This window comes from Callithrix jacchus, chromosome 18 (assembly GCF_049354715.1).
Source record: "Callithrix jacchus isolate 240 chromosome 18, calJac240_pri, whole genome shotgun sequence".
In the NCBI taxonomy this organism is placed as follows: Eukaryota; Metazoa; Chordata; class Mammalia; order Primates; family Cebidae; genus Callithrix; species Callithrix jacchus.
In genome coordinates, this window is record NC_133519.1 from 7,040,542 (window position 1) to 7,057,408 (window position 16,867).

General features: G+C 42.2%; 1 long non-coding RNA gene and 1 pseudogene across 4 annotated transcripts in view; one reads left to right on the forward strand and one right to left on the reverse strand.

The window, feature by feature from the left end:
- LOC144580176 (coiled-coil domain-containing protein 77-like) overlaps positions 1-6,936 on the forward strand; it is a 52,719-nt pseudogene extending 45,783 nt beyond the window's left edge. Inside the window, exons 9-12 of the transcript XR_013529289.1 lie at positions 2,457-2,676; positions 4,983-5,108; positions 5,199-5,351; positions 6,087-6,936. The product of XR_013529289.1 is annotated as a coiled-coil domain-containing protein 77-like (transcript). The remainder of the gene's footprint in view (positions 1-2,456; positions 2,677-4,982; positions 5,109-5,198; positions 5,352-6,086) is intronic.
- LOC144580179 (uncharacterized) overlaps positions 1-16,867 on the reverse strand; it is a 57,266-nt gene that overhangs the window by 2,794 nt on the left and 37,605 nt on the right. The window lies entirely within an intron of this gene.

Below are 16,867 nucleotides of genomic sequence, written 5' to 3' on the forward strand. Positions count from 1 at the left end.
TATTATAATGCTGCCTTTGTTCCCAGAGTCTTGCTGTGTGGCCTCTGCCCTGCTCTCTGTGCACAATAGGCACACAGTAAATATTTGTTGAATACGTAACAGTCCTTATCAAATTGTACCTTACCATCGCTTTTGTGCAATAAACATCCTACCTTTTAAAATATTTTCTCATGTTACCTTCTTCATTCTTATATCATTTTCTTACTGTCTTCCCAAACGTTTCTAGTGTCTATTTCTCCATTGTCAAGTGTGGTGATTAAAATTGGACATGATATTCAAATTAGGATCTCTGAAAATTGCAGGGTAGAAAATGTCTTCTGGCCCTTACAAGCTATGTTTCTTTTCTTTTCTGTTTTTGTTTGTTTGTTTGTTTTTGAGACGGAGTCTCGCTCTGTTGCCCAGGCTGGAGTGCAGTGGCGCCATCTCGGCTCACTGCAACCTCCGCCTCCCAGGTTCAAGCAATTCTTCTGCCTCAGCCTCCCAAGTAGCTGGGATTACAGGCACTCGCCACCCCGCCCAGCTGATTTTTGTGTTTTTAGTAGAGACAGGGTTTCACCATGTTGACCAGGCTGGTCTTGAACTCCTGACCTCAGGTGATCTGCCCACCTCAGGCGATCTGCCCACCTCAGCCTCCCAAAGTGCTGGGATTACAGGCGTGAGCCCCCACACCTGGCCTGCTGTGTTTCTTTTAACATAGTATAATGTGTTTGCATTTGGCCAGTATTTCTCCATTTTCATTTTTATTTTTAATATTTTTGCACTTAAGTTTAGCATCTTGACTTTTCATTGAGTTTTGTTTCTAAGGGACAGATATTTTAAAATTGTCACAGTAATTTGTCATTTTTTATCTGTTTTTCCAGAATATCAATAACTTTCCTTGTTTAGCATTATCTTCACATCTGAGCACGTGATCGGTTCCTTCCATTAGATAGATCTTCCTATGAATGGCATGAAATCCAAGGCCATTAATGACTGCCCTTTGGGTGTCACTTTCAAGCTACTAGTATTTTAACAACCCCATACTTTCCCGGTTTGTAATTGAGAACGTAATGTAAGACAGAATAAAATAACTCACTGAAAGTGGGGGAGATCCGTGTGGTAACTGAATCAATCTCTCTCTATACCTGACTGCATATATTCAACTTGTGCCATTTACTCTACTGTGTGCTTGGCACTATGCTATCATTTTCCTCTTATCTGTTACGAAAATAACTAAATGGATCCGACATTATTTGTTCAGTAGAAAACTATAGCGATTGTTTCATGATATTTAACATTCTCGCAAGCAGTTAGATCATTTGGTATAGCATTTTTCTAGGTGTTGATGTTAAACTGATGAGTTGCTAGCTTCCAGGGGTATTGTTTTTAGAGACAGAAACATTGTCTATCCCCAAATTTCAGGAAATAGTCATAAGAATCTGTTTACTGCCTGTGTATGTCTAGTAGTTAGTATTATCCTTGACAATTTCATGGCATTGGGGCAAAAATAAGCGATAAATAAGGTATATGCTTTCACTCAGGCTGGGAAAAAGTGCATGTTGACAGTTAAAATATGACAGGTGAGCAAATGTTGGATTATAAGACGAGAACATTAGCACTGTTATGGAATTTCAGAGAATGGAGGAACTAAAATAGGCTAAAGTTGCTGAAAATGACTTCATGTAGGAAGTTGACTTTTTAAAAAGGAAGCTAGGTGCAGTGGCTCACACTTGTAATCCCAGAATTTTGGGAGGCTGAGGTGAGAGGATTGTATGAGCCCAGGAGTCCCAGACCAGACCAGCCTAGGCAACATAGCAAGACCCTGTCTCCTTACACACAAATACTTTTTTAATAAGCTGGCACACCCCCCTGGGAGGTAGTCTCAGCTGCTTAGGAAGCTGAGACAGAAGGATTGCTTGAGCCCAGGGGGTCGGGGCTGCTGTGAGCCATGATTGTGCCACTGCACTTCAACCTAGGTGACAGAGCAAGACCCTGTCTCAAAAAAAAAAAGTTATTTTTAAAATAAAAAAGGATAAGATTTTGATACAGGCAGTTCTACATGGAACACAACATACACAAAAGCAAAGCTGTTTTTGATGCTTTACAATTTGTGTTAACTTGTCAGAAACCATGATTTAGTTCTTCCTTGTCTTATTCCTAGGAATGGCTCATACTTATGCAGCCTATGTGTAAATATCCCTGCAGTCCTTCTAATTATAAAACCAGGAATTAGCACTGAGGAAAATATCTGTAAAGACCAGTCTATGAACCAGTGAGCATGGGTAGACACATTACATTTTTCCCAGTAAAATATGTAAGATTGCCAGTAATCAGATTTTTAAAACTGCTAATATTTTACAAAATTTATATATTATACAATTTTAAGATAACCACTCTCTTCCATTTTGGAATAATCCTTGCTTTCAAGTGTGCTGTGTGTGCATCCTCATGTGTGCATTTTATACTTTCTTTCCTAGTCTTCACCATACCCAAGAACTGCTCTATGAGAGCACCAAAGATTTTCTGCAACTCAGATCTGAAAACCAAAATAGAGAGAAGTCATGGATGCTTGAAAAAGATCATTTGATGTCAAAGATTAAGCAATATAGGGTGCAGTATAAGAAGAAAGAAGATAAAATTGGAAAAGTGTTGCCTGTCAGGCATGAGAGTCATCATGCCCAAAGTGAATATATTAAGGTAATGTCCTTATGTCTTAAAGAAGTTATTTATTTTTCTGGGAGAGTTGAAGGAATTCCAAATAACCTACAATTTGTAATATAAGATCCATTCACTCCAGGAAGCTCTTGTAGCAGGCCGGGCATGGTGGCTCATGCCTATAATCCCAGCACTTTGGGAGGCCGAGGTGGGTGGATCACGAGGTCAAGAGATCGAGACCATCCTGGTCAACAAGGTGAAACCCCGTCTCTACTAAAAATACAAAAATTAGCTGGGCATGGTGGTGCGTGCCTGTAGTCCCAGCTACTCAGGAGGCTGAGGCAGGAGAATTGCTTCAACCCAGGAGGCAGAGGTTGCAGTGAGCCGAGATCGTGCCATTGCACTCCAGTCTGGGTAATAACAGCGAAACTCCGTCTCAAAAAAAAAAAAAAGAACTAGGTTTCAAAGAACAGCTGATCATTACAGTGTTTGAGGATTTAAAATATTAGACTTGTTGATTCATTCATTCAACAAATATTTATTGCACTCCTCTTATGGGTTAGGCTCCAGAGTTACAGTAATAAATAATCTAAACAAGGTCTGCCCTCATGGTGTTTATATTTTAATGGGTGAGAAAAAAACAGAAACATTAACAAATAATTAACAAAATTATAGATTAGGCCAGGCGTCATGGCTCACACCTGTAATCCTAGAACTTGGGGAGGCTGAGGTGGGTGGGTCACCTGAGGTTAGGAGTTCAAGACCAGCCGGCCCGACGTGGTGTGAAATCCCATCTCTACTGAAAATACAAAAATTAGCTAGGTGTGGTGGCAGATACCTGTAATCCTAGCTACTTGGAAGGCTGAGGCAGGAGAATCACTTGAACCCAGGAGGCAGAGTTTGTAGTGAGCCAAGATCATGCCATTGCATTCTGTCTTGGGCGACAGAGTGAGACTGTGTCTCAAAAAAAAAAAAAAAAAAGACTTTGGGAGGCCGAGGTGGGTGGATCATGAGGTCAGGAGTTTGAGACCAAGAGTTCAAGACCAGCCTGGCCAACATAGTGAAAACACATCTCTACTAAAAATATAAAAAATTAGTCAGGCCTGGTAGTGGGCACCTGTAATCCCAACTACTTGGGAGGCTGAGGCAGGAGAATCTCTTGAACCAGGGAGGCAGAGGTTGCAGTGAGCCAAGATCGCCCACCGCACTCCAGCCTGGGTGACAGAGCAAGCCTCTGTTTAAAAAAAAAAAAAAAAGTGGTATTCAGGGAATAAAAGAATTACATGAAGACTATATGAAGTTGCTGGAAGTCAATTGTATTAATAGAAGGAACACACAGGGACACTTACATCTAGTGTTTTTGTTCAGACCTGAAAAATGGGACTAAGCTTGCCATACAGACCTTGAGGAAGAGCATTCCTGGCAGAGGGAAAAGCAAATTTATAGGCTTGGAGTATGTTCAAGGAAATGGAAGGCTGGTGTCATAGCTGTAGAGGAATAAGTAAGGAGGAAGTTGTATGCTCTTTAAGAAGGCAGGGTCAGCAGCAGCCCATTGTGGAGGGCCTTGTGCAACATGGTACGAAGTGTGAATTTAGCTCTCAGAAGTGTTATGTCCTTGAAGGATTGTGTGAAAGAAGTAACATGGGCCAGGTGTGGTGGCTCCCGCCTGTAATCCCAACACTTTGGGGGCCGAGGTGGGCAGATCACAAGGTCAGGAGTTCAAGACCAGCCTGGCCAACATAGCGAAATCCCGTCTCTACTAAAAATATAAAAATTAGCTGGTCATGGTGATGCACACCTGTAGTCCCAGCTACTCAGGAGACTGAGGCAGGAGAATCGCTTGAACCTGGGAGGCAGGGATTGTGGTGATCCATGATAGCACCACTGCACTCTAGCCTTGGCAACAATAAGACTCCATCTCAAAAAAAAAAAAAGTAACATGATCTGATTTGGGTTTTTAAAAGATCATTTTAACTGTTCAATGGAGCATGTATAATAAGTGTTGTTCATATTTCTTCCTTTTTAAAGAAAACTTTAGAAATGTAGCCCAAAACATGTACTGTAATGTCTTACTTGGGACAGCTTCTGAGCTCCATTGTCTGACTCTTCCCAGAGCCAAAAATATTTGTTTGAATTTCTATTGCATACATTTTAGAATAAGAGCTTAAGAGACTAGTCTAGAAGTAGGAAATTTTCAGATGTTTCTCAACGTTCTTGTCATCTGGTTCCTTAACTCATTTTGTACCTTTGGAAATCTCTTGTTTTCGCTCTTTCTTTATCTAAGTGCTATTTGAATTACCTAAACTGTAGAACTGATTATTAATGGTTTTTGTCCCTTTGACTTGCAGTCCCTAAAAGATAAGTTAGTACAAGAGAAAAAGCTGTCCAATATGTACCAGGAGCAGTGCATTTCCTTAGAAGAAGAACTTGCCTGAATTTGTGAGGAAGAGGGAATGAGGAGTGAGATCTTCAAGGTACAGAATTGTCTGCCAGTTATAATGGAGTAGGAAGTGGGAAAATGCTTCTGTCACCTTCATAAGTGCCTTCCCATTCCCCGTATTTAGGATCGCGCTAACAAGTTGGGGAAGCGTTTACAGATAATGACAAAACGCTATGAAGCAGTGGAGCAGCGACGTATCTTGGAAGTAGAAGGCTTTAAGACAGATACTAAGGTTCTCTGACAGAAACTGAAAGACTTGGAGCAAATGTTGTATAAGGTAATTGCAGATGCTGAATTGCCGCAAGGGAGAAAAGAGGTGGAAGTGAGGGAACACTGGGTCACGAGGGTTCCTTCAAAGAAGGATGTGCTGTTTCCCTGCTAGTAGACACTAACAGATCACCATCTTTAAGCCTCCCTGAAAATTGGTTCAACAAGTACATGCTAGAGAGAAAATACAAATACCCTGAAATCATTAAATGACTGCATCGTGAATACTTCCAAGTAAGCTAAACTTAACAGAAATTGTCATCCCTCCTAATTCAAGAAATAGATTAAAGAATTATGTCTGTTTTACAGTTGGGGAAAGTGAGTAATTGAGCGATAGAGTAATTTTTTCCAGCAGACACAGCTTTTTAGAATACAAGTTGCCTCAATGGCATTCTTAATGAGATTTAGCCAGTTAGCCTATGTTCCAAGCAAGGTTAGTTACAGAAAAAGGAGATGCCTGCTTTGATTCTTTGACAAATTTACCAGTGGTATTGCTTATTCTGGTCTCTTACTCCTCCGCCATTTTTCATTGATCTCTATTTCAAGGCTCCTTTATTGAATGGCAAGGAGTTTCATGAGATTTCTGCCTTAATTCTACATTTTCCCTCTTTAGTTAGCCACTGAACAAACTAAGGATGGAATTTATCTTATGTACTCAAAATCTCATAAACAGGAGCCAGCATAGCTGTCTTTTTGACTGATATCTCTGCCCATTTCTTCTTCTTTTTTTTTTCCAAATCCCTAGGTAACAGTTAATGCCCTGGCAAATCAGGATCTCGCCATTCTGTGTGAAGTCCGTGACAGCAATAGACAGGCACATAAGATACAAGGAGAATTGAAGAATCTTAAGTCCAAAGTGTTTGGTCTGGAAAATGAACTTAGAGTCTGTTGATGTCTACTTTTGGAAATGGCCCCCATTTGGAAGAGGTGTGCTTCTTGAAACCTCAGGACAAGGTCATCTGCTGCCAGACAATGTAGACCTGAGTTGACTAGAGTGGTGGCATGAAGACAGGGTGAAGAATCAAGGACCACTAGGAAAGCTTTTCTTCATACTCAGCTTGCTTTATCATTTTTGCTGTCATTTTACATTTGTGCGGAGTGGGGGCCTCATCCCAAACGACTGAGAAGCTTCATTATTTATCCCGTCTGTATTGACAGGTTTTTGGGTGTTTTTAGAAGGCAGTGATGATGAAAGCTTAGGAAGAAGGTATTTTGCAATGAGCTTGACTGAGTTGTCTGTGGGAAGAATGCTTTCCCTAAAGAGAGAGAAGCACTCACGGAGGCTGCCTTTCTCCTGAGCTCAGGAAGAAGTCAGCACATCGCAACTTGTCACATTGGAGTAGGCGCTCATTCTATTTCACCTTCCGTCATGCACAGAACCTCAATCACATTTCTGGGCAATTTCATGGTGTTTCACCAGAGGGCACTAGAGACTCTACTCAAACAAAATGTCCATCTGGATAAACAAAGGAGACACTTTGTCAAGGGTGAATGAAACTGAAATAATCCTTATATGGAAAGTTTGATACTTTATCAATAACATGGCTTTTTAAAAATGGTGTCTCTATTTTAAATAAAATATTTCATTTAAAAGATTCTATTTGAATTTTCTGTAACTTCTTCTCAATGCTATGTTTATGCTTTGTTAATGACTCCCGCAGCTCAGCCTACTCTCTTGTTCTATGGCCTCTGCTGTACAAGTTTGGTTTTTGTTTTTTGTTTGTTTGTTTTGAGATAGAGTTTCGCTCTTGTTGCCCAGGCTGGAGTGTAATGGTGTAATCTTGGCTCACTACAAACTCTGCCTCCCAGGTCAAGTGATTCTCCTGCCTCAGTCTCCCAAGTACCTGGAATTAAAGGCACTCACCACTACGCCCACCTAATTTGTGTGTGTGTGTGTGTGTGTGTGTGTGTGTTTTTGTTGTTGTTTTTGTTTTAAGTAAAGACAGGATTTCACCATTTTGGCCAGGCTGGTCTTGTACACCTGACCTCAGGTGAACCACATGCCTTGGCCTCCTCTCTATTTCCGAAAATTAGAGAATTTGGGAGTAAGAAAGAACTTTAAATAATTTTCTTCTTTTTTTATGTTTTATGTTATTTTTTTATAGAGATGGGGTTTCACCATATTGGCCAGGCTGGGCTTGAACTCCTGACCTTGTGATCCACCCACCTCAGCCTCCCAAAGTGCTGGGATTACAGGCATAAGCCACCGTGCCTGGCCGAACCTTAAATATTATATACTCCAACTTACTTAAAAATGACTGAGACATACTACCAGTGACCTCAGCAATCCATTGATGTTTCTGACATCCTGGTCTCAATTCTAATGACATTCATCTTTATATTAACCACCCACTGGTGTGGCCACTCTTTAAATCTTACGACCAGTTAAAACTATCACCAAGAAGCAGCATAAAATAGAGGAAAGGGCACAGGCTTTGGAGAACCACAGGTCTAGATTGAGTCACACCTCGTAGTAAAATTCTCCAGGCTTTAGTCTCTGTCTGTAAAAGAAACAAAAAGCTACCTGTTTCAGCAGGGAGATTGTGAGGATTAAGAAAGAAAACCTAGTACCCAGAGTATATAAAGAGCTCTTACAACTCAATTTAAAACATACACCCAATTTTAAAATGGGCCAGGGATCTGCATAGGCATTTCTCGAAAAAAGATACACAGATGACCAGTTAGTACATGGAAAGATGCTCAACATTAAGGAAATGGAAACTAATGCTCGCTAGGTTGGCTCTAACCAAAAAGTCCGTACCAAGGGTAGATAAGGATGTGGAGAAACTAGAGGCCTCATAGATTGCTCTTGAGAAGGTAAAATGGTGCTTCCCCTTCGAAAAACAGTCTGGCAGTTCCTCAAAAAGTTAAGCATAGAGTTACCATAAGACCCAGCAATTCCACTCCTTAAGTATATACCCAAGATAAATAAAAAACAACACCCACACAAAATCTTGTGCATAGATGTTCATAGCAGTATTAATAATAGGCCAAAAGCGGAAACCATCCAAATCTCTATAAGCTGGTGAATGGATAAACAGAATGCGGTATATGCATATAACGGAATATTATCAGCCATGGGAAGGAATGATGTAGTATTACATGGGGGAACCTTGCAACATTCTGCTAAGAAGGCAGAAATTGAAGGCCACATATCGTGTGATTCCCATACACATGAAACATCCAGAATAGGCAAATCCATGTGGAAAGTAGATTAGTGGTTGCCAAGGGCTGAGAAGAGGGGGCAATAAGAAGTGACTGCTAATGGGTTCGTGGTTTCTTTTTAAAGTGTTGAAAATATTCTAGAATTAGTGGTGATTGCTGTCAAACTGTGAAGATACTTTAAAAACCACTGAATTGAATGCTTTAAAAGGGTGAATTTTGTGGTATGTGGGTTATATATCAATTTTTTTTTTTAGATGTGGTCTCGCTGTCATCCAGGCTGAAGTCCAGTGGCTCAACCTTGGCTCACTGCAGCCTCAACCTCAGCTCCCTTAGTAGCTGGGACTACAGGCACATGCCACCATGCTCAGCTAACCTTTGTGTTTTTTTGTTAAGGGGATTTGCTATGTTGCCCAACCTGGTCTTGAACTCCTGGACTCAAGCAATCCTGCCCTGGCCTCCCAAAGTGCTGAGATTATAGGCATGAGCCCCCACACCCAGTCTATGTCAATTTAAAAACAAAGCAAAACAAAACAACCTCCATGAAATGGCTTAGTCTGGTGCCTATATATAGTCGGCATTCAGTTACAATTAGCTGTTACCTATATTTTGGCTTCAATTGACTTATCAATTGCTCACTACTGCTAATTGGATCTCGTGATGTATTTAATGCAATTCATTTCTTCATTCAGTAATTTATTTCTTAAGTGCTATTTATTTTGTTTTGTTTTTCAAGAAACAGTGTCTTGCTCTGTTGCCCAGGCTGGAGGGCAGTGGTACAATCAAAACCCGCTGCCATTTTGAACTCCTGGGCTCAAGCAATCCTCCCACTTCAGCTTCCCAAGTAGCTGGGACTACAGGTGCATGCCACTACATCCAGCTAATTTTAAAAAAAATTGTACAGGTAGAGTCTCACTATGTTCTCAGGCTGGTCTCGAGCTCCTAGCCTCAAGCAGTCCTCCTGCCTCATCCTCCCAAAATGCTGGGATTACAAGCATCCCACTGCACCTGGCCCCTTAAGTGCTTATGTTCTAGAAATTATGCTAGATCTTAAATTTACAGAGAACACTATAACACTTGTCCTCCAAAGGTTGGTGGGGAAGATAAACATAGAAAAAACTCAGTAATGAAGTGCAGTGCTATCGGTGCTCTATAGAAAGCAACAGAGAAGGCGACTCACAGGAGTTGCATGTGAACTGAACTTCAAAAGTGAATTTGGAGACAGACAAGAAGCTGGACCTTGTAGGCAGAGGGACAACATGTACGAAGGCATTGAAGAACAGAATGTTTGGGGAAATGCAAGTGCAGGAGACAGAGCTATGTAATATAAGGCATAAGAAATGGCATGAAATTTCATTTAATACAATTATGCAGACCTGTTAAATATTCAAAGATGCTTTGAATCAATTGAAAATGTTCGGGTTTACTTAAAACTAGAGAAAAACAACTTAATCAAATATTTTGTGATATAAAGTCATGCATGAAAAATAATTTGAAATACAAACTCATTTCTTAAAAATTAGGGGCAAGGGGGTCAGGGTGTGGTGGCTCACATCAGTAATTTAGTAATCTCAACACTTTGGGAGGCCGAGGCTTGCTAGAGCCCAGGAGGTCCATGCCTGTCTGGGCGACATGGCAAAAACCCATCTACAAAAACTACAAAAGTTAGCTGGGTGTGGTGGTGTACGTCTGTAATCCCAGCTACGTGGGAGGCTGAGGCCGGAGGATCACTTGAACCTGGGGGGTTGAGGCTGTAGTGAGCCATGTTTGCACCTCTGCTATAAAATAAGACTCTGTCTCAAAGCAGGCAAGGGGGTAAAAGTATCATGAAATAATAAATATATGAAATGTTTATTTCCTGGTAAATGTTTGTATTTCAGATCAAGCTAAGGCACAATCACTTAATTCTAGGATTTATTGCATTATCTGCGGGAACAAATCAAAGGATAGTGCAAAAGATCCTTGAAAAGTGCCATCATTATCATTTGCTCTGCATTTTAAACTTTGTCTTTTAACTGTATATATGAGTAACCTGGTAATAAGTCACCTTTTTATCCATATAACCTTTTTTTTAAATTTATTTTTTAAAGACGGGGTTTCACCATGTTGGTCAGGCTGGTCTTGAACTCCCAACCTCAGGTGATCCACCCGCCTTGGCCTCCAAAGTGCTTGGATTACAGGCGTGAGCCACCGTACCCGGCTTATCCATATAAATTATGGGATTTTTCACAACATAAAATAGTCTCTGGCTATGTTATTTTTGGTCCAGTCTTATGATTCTCACTGCCTCTCCACCCACACCACGTTAGCTGGGCTACTAAGACTGTAATATTTGCAACATAGCAGATTGCACTATCATCACTCACTGTATCTAGGAACAGAAAGGAAAAAGATGGCGCTGTCCTCATCCAGAAGAGAAATTCAGGGTCTAAGCTAAAGGGAGACATTGAGAAGAAAGAGAAAGGGACAGATTTGCAGATCATTTAGGAGTAGAATGGTCATCCTATCTTTGTGATGGATGAGATGTGAGTTAGGGAAGAGTTAAGGAGGTGGGAAGATCGCTTGAGCCCAGGAGTTTGAGTTTGAAACCAACCTGGGTAACAGAGTGAGACCTTGTCTCAACAACAACAAAATTAGACAGGCACAGTGTCTCGCGCCTGTAGTCCTAGCTACTCAGGAGACCAAGGAGGGAAGACTGCTTGAGTCCAGGACTTTGAGGTTGCAGTGAGTTATGATCGTGCCACTGTTCATCAGCCTGGGCAACAAGAGTGAGACTGTATCTCAAAGGGAAAAAAGGATAATTTTCTAACGTCAAAGTTTCTGGCTTGAAGTGCCATGTGTCCAGTGACACCATTAAGTGAGCTTCGATGTTTAGGAGAAGCAGCCTGTTTCTAGTAAATTTGGGAATCGAGATCTGGAAGATAAGTTAGTATCAAAGATTTGGAATTCTAACATATAGAAGGTAATCGGATGTGGATGAGATCCAAGATGAAAAGCATACAGAATAAGAAGACAAGACAGTCAAAGAGGAGAACCCTTAATAGTAAGAGGAGGGGTAGCCAGTGAGAAAGGGATGGTCTGAGTAACAGGAACATAGTGTTCTGGAAACTCGGGGACTGAGAACTTCAAGTCAATGGTTGGGAGCATTGTCAACCGCTCTAGAAGAATCATGTAAATTAGAATTGAGGTTTGGGATTTAGCAGCAGGTGAATTTAGAGCAATTTCATTGAAGTAGAGATGAAAGTTGGCTTAATTAGGTTGAGGGATGAGGCCAGAAGGAAAATGGGAAATAGCTTCAGAGTTGATAAAGCCAAAAAAGAGGAGTTTTGATAATTTTAGGCTGGGGAAGACTTAATTGTATTTGCAGGCTAAAAGGGAAAAGCCAAAAGAGTGAGAGGGGTTGCTAAGTAAGAGGCTGGGGGAGCGCTTGTACTGATGGGTGCAGTAAGAGCATATGAGTTAGCATAAAAACTCTAAGGGTAGCTACCCTGTTTTCAGAGAGGAAATAAAGTCCTCCACTGAAAGTGAGATAGGGCGTTGATGTGACAAGGAGCTTGAGAAGAGCGAACGCCGGAAAGATTGAAGGGAGCTGGCAGGGGACGAATGATAGAGTTGTCAGGAGTAGGTCTTGATGAAGGATTTATTGAGTTGAACTGCCTGCCAGGGAAAAAGTGTCTAGGATCGCAGCAAGTCACAGTTTGCTTCATCTGCCCTTCTAACTCCCTAAGTAGGTAAGGGCACGGAGCCAAACAGAGCTAGAATAGGCAGAGCAGCAGGAAAAAAGGCAGGTGAAGAGATAGAGCTGGAAGGAGGGTTTGGCTGCGAAGTGAAGGGAGGCCCTGCAAAGAAAACATTTTGGAAGGGCGTTTGAAATCTCTCCACGTGAAAACATTGCTTTATGAGCTTAAGCTGTGAGATAGTCCACTCCTGGACTGGTTGGAAGCTTATTTTCAAGTTAGCCATACAAAAAGCAACTGTGAACACAACCTAGACTTCTAGAGATTAATCACGTCATTGCCTCACATTTAAGATGACATCACAGTGCACCCGTGTTATTGTGTGTAGGAAATCCCTCATTTTGGAGATGATGCCCTTCTTGGGGAAACTGCTAGATGAGAATATTCACATCCTAAGTGAATGCAGGCACCTATGTAGGTGCCTGTGGAGTCAGCTTGTCACTGAGAAACCCACCATCCTTGCCAGAACAGCCTTCTGGGAACTCGAACTCCAAGTAGCAGCTATGATTTTTTATGTTTGCAGATCTCGGCTCTCTCTTTGCCTCTTCAGCTGCCTGGCCTCTTTTTTTTCAGGCTGAGCCAGCCGCTCCGTTTTTTAAAAAATTAGGGCTAGGCACAGTGGCTCTTGTCTGTAATCCCAGCACTTTGAGAGGTCAAGACAAAGGATCACTGAGGCCAGGAGTTTGAGACCAGCCTAGGGACATAGTGGGACTCCACCTCTACAAAAAATAGAAAAAACTATCTGGGTATTGTGGTGCATGCCTACGGCCCTAGCTACTTGGGAGGCTGAAGCAGGGGGATTGCTTGAGCCCAGGAGGTTGAAGCTGCAATGAGCTATGATCAGGCCACTGTACTCTAGCCGGGGCTGCAGAGTGAAGCCCCGTATCTGAAAAAATAATAATAAATTAATTAATTAAATAACTTGTGTTGACACATGAACAGAATAGACTCATATATATATATGAATCATTATAATAGATACATCTTGAGTTGTTCTGCTAAACATATATTTTTTTCAGTTTGGTCAAATATTTACTTTCTTCTCCTTGACGATTCAGCTCATCTTTATTTTTTTTAGATAATTGTAGATTCACATGCAGTTCTAAGAAATAGTACAGGGATCTTCTGCACATTTTGCCCAGTTTACCCCCAATCAGTGACTCACTCCTTTTTCATTCGTGTGCAGCTAGTGAGTCCTGGTAATTCTAGACTGGACCACAATGTTTGTGATTAGCCTTGAGTTGCCTTGTGACATTTTCCTTCCCTTTGGCCCACAGTGGTCACATCCTCAGAGTTTATCAACAGCAGTGCTGACTTTAAATGAACGATTTCAATATTGCTTTCGTTGACTCTTCCAGAGTCTCTTAATTGGCAACCTTGCCTTGGCATTTGGGAAGGATAATTAATATTAAATAGAGGGATCCCAATTAGAAATAAGCCTAAGTAGTATTGTCATGCACATTTTGTAAGGTTTCATTTGGCCCAAAGCTCAGTAATCAGTGCAGATTGAACCAGTGTGCCTGAGGTTTTTTTACTTAAATTAGGTGGAGAAATAACATTCCTTATGCTAGCCTCATCTCTCATGTCACTCCCTAGGCTAGGCCAGCACCTGATAAACTTCTGTGGAAAACAGCTGTGCTCTCTGTGTGCAGACAGGTTCTCCTGCTTGTTTCATGTCAAAGCAATGAACTCCTTCCCCCAAAAAATGACCTTAGGAAACTCTTCTTTCTCTACGTGTTCTCTGCTCATTTCCTGAAGCCGGACTCTTTTGTCCTCATCTTTGAAATTCAATATTTCTTCCCCTGCATTTTTTTTTTTTTTTTTTTGAGACAGAGTTTCACTCTTGTTGCCCAGGCTGGCGTGCAAAGGCACAATCTCGGCTCACCGCAACCTCTGCCTCCCGGGTTCAAGCAATTCTCCTGCCTCAGCCTACTGAGTAGTTGGGATTACAGGAGCTTGCCACCACACCTGGCTCATTTTGTATTTTTAGTAGAGATGTGGTTTCTCCGTGTTGGTCAGGCTGGTCTCAAACTCTCAACCTCAGGTGATCTACTTGCTTGGGCCTCCCAAAGTGCTGAAATTACAGGCATGAGCCACCACACCTGGCCTTCACTTTTATTTCTTTATTGATTTTAAAACTTTACATAGAGATGGAGTCCCACTGTATTGACCAGGCTGGTCTCAAATTCTTGGCCTCGAGTGATTTTCCTGCCTCAACCTCCCAAAGAGCTGGGATTACAGGCATGAGCCATGGTACCAGGCCAGATTCTATATTTCACCTTGAGTCAGTTGGACTCACCTCTCTCCTATCTGGGTGCTTCCCACCCAGTCTCCTGCCCTTGCCTCCTGAGTGTTGATCATGAGCCGGCTGCCTGCCCATCCATGCAATGACACTGCCTCTGGCTCTCCCTGCTTCCTAGGTCTCTGTCCTAGTCTGACTTCTGTGCCTGCTGCACTTGCCTGCTCCTGGCCTCTGATTCCGCTTCTGCTTGTCCCACCAGTTTTGGTGTTTCCAGGAGTTCGACTCGGGGCTCTTTTCACAAGGCACCCATATCCTCTCCTGAGGTGTTGGCATTCCTCTCCATGATGCTACCTGTGACTCTCCTCTACAGTGAGAATGCTGTGAGGTTTCCTTTCCTATAGGCCTCTAAAGGCTGGAGAAATCTCCCTTGAGAATAGTGTGGCATTTAAAGGAAAACATTCCTGAAAGCAATATATTCATCTTAGAAAGCTGACATAACACTGGGATCTGAAAATGTAGAGCAAAGGACATCTGACTTAGATTACAAAAACAATTCAGAGACTAATGTGAAGTCTCTCACTTTCTACATTCTCTGAAGGAAAACTCAGAGTGTGAAATACTCCTGTGAACAGCTGGATAACACCTGGAATGCCACAATGCCAGGCTTTACCAGGCACATCTCCCACTGGCCTGCTCTGGCAGCCCTCTTTTTAGGGTAAGACGCCCGTCTGAAGAGCAGAATCCTCATCAAGGGAGAAGAATCTTTGTTATGTATTTAATTTTTGATATAGGGTCTCACCCCGTCACCCAGACTGGAGTGCCGTGCAAATCACTGCTCACTGCAGACTCTACCTTCTGGGGTCAAGTAACCAGCCCACCTCAGCCTCCCAAAGTGTTGGGATTACAGGCATGAACTCAATGCCCTGGAGCTTCTAAAAGATTCTTCTTCCTTGGCAGGGTGCAGTGGCTCATGTCTGTAACCCTAGCACTTTGGGAGGCTGAAGTGGGAAAACTGCTTGACCCCAGGAGTTTGACACCAGCCTGGGCAACATAGCAAGACCCCCATATCTACAAAAAATTAAAGTTAAAAAAATGTAACCAAGGACCAGGCACAGTGGCTCACATCTGTAATTCCAGCATTTTGGGAGGCCAAGGCAGGCAAATCACTTGAGGCCAGGAGTTTGAGACCAACCTGGCCAACATGGCAAAATACCATTTCTACTAAAAATACAAAAATCAACCAGGCGTGGTGACGTACATCTGTAGTCTCAGCTACTTGGGAGGCTGAGGCACGAGAGCTGCTTGAACCCAGAAGGCAGAGGTTGCAGTGAGCCGAGATTGCACCACTGCACTCCAGCCTGGGAGACAGAGCAAGACCCCGTCTCAAAAAAAGAGGGAAAAAAAATTAGCCAGGCATAGTGGTACATGCTTGTAGTCCCAGCCACTCAGGAGGCTGAGGAGGGAAGAACACTTGAGCTAAGAGGTTGAGGCTGGAGGGAGCCATATATTGTGCCACTGCACTCCAGCCTGCATGACAGAGAAAAAAAAAAACACAAAACAAAACAAATACACCTGTCTTGACCACCTCCACCATCCACACACCGTGTAGGTGGCAAACATATGAGAGGCTAGAAAAACAAAATGGAAAACTTCACCATATGACTACGTAGTTTCACCAACCGTCTTGTCCCAAATCACTAAACTGGGTTTGTTTTCTTTCTTTATAGCTTAGCCAGTGAGGATGCTCTGTTTCAACCAGTTCTTGCCAACTGACTTTATTTTATTTTATTTTTTTATTTACTGTAGAGACGGGGTCTTGCTATGTTGCCCACGCTGGTCTGAAACTAGTGGGGTCAGCCTCCAAAAGTGCTGGAATTACAGGCGTGAGCCACCGTGCCTGGCCAGCAAACTGACTTTAAATCAGACTCCTTGGCTCAGAGTTTTTACCTAGGAATGAGATGGGAACCTCCACCACTGCGGAGGGGTTCGGAAGTTATTTTTGTCCTCACCCTAACCGGTTCCCAATCTTGGGCCAGCTCAGCTGTAATGGGTCTTGCCGCCTGCAGAGGGCGCTGAGGTAGAGGAGCAATGTTGCTCTTTAATTTTTCCCTCTCCAGGGCCAAGCTGAATTCCAGAGAGCCACATACAGCGCCATCTTGAGTCCTCCTCCGAACATTTTCCATTTTAAAATAGAATTTAAAAAAATTTAAACATAGGAATTAAAAGTTTTTACTACAGCTAAAAAATGCCTATTTAATAAATTTCTGTGGTATCATAAATGCTATAATGTGGTAGTGCAATGCATATCCCTGTGTTTGTGGTGACACTGCATAAACAGACCTACTAGGTGTCAGTCATATAAAAGCAGAGCACATACAATTATAA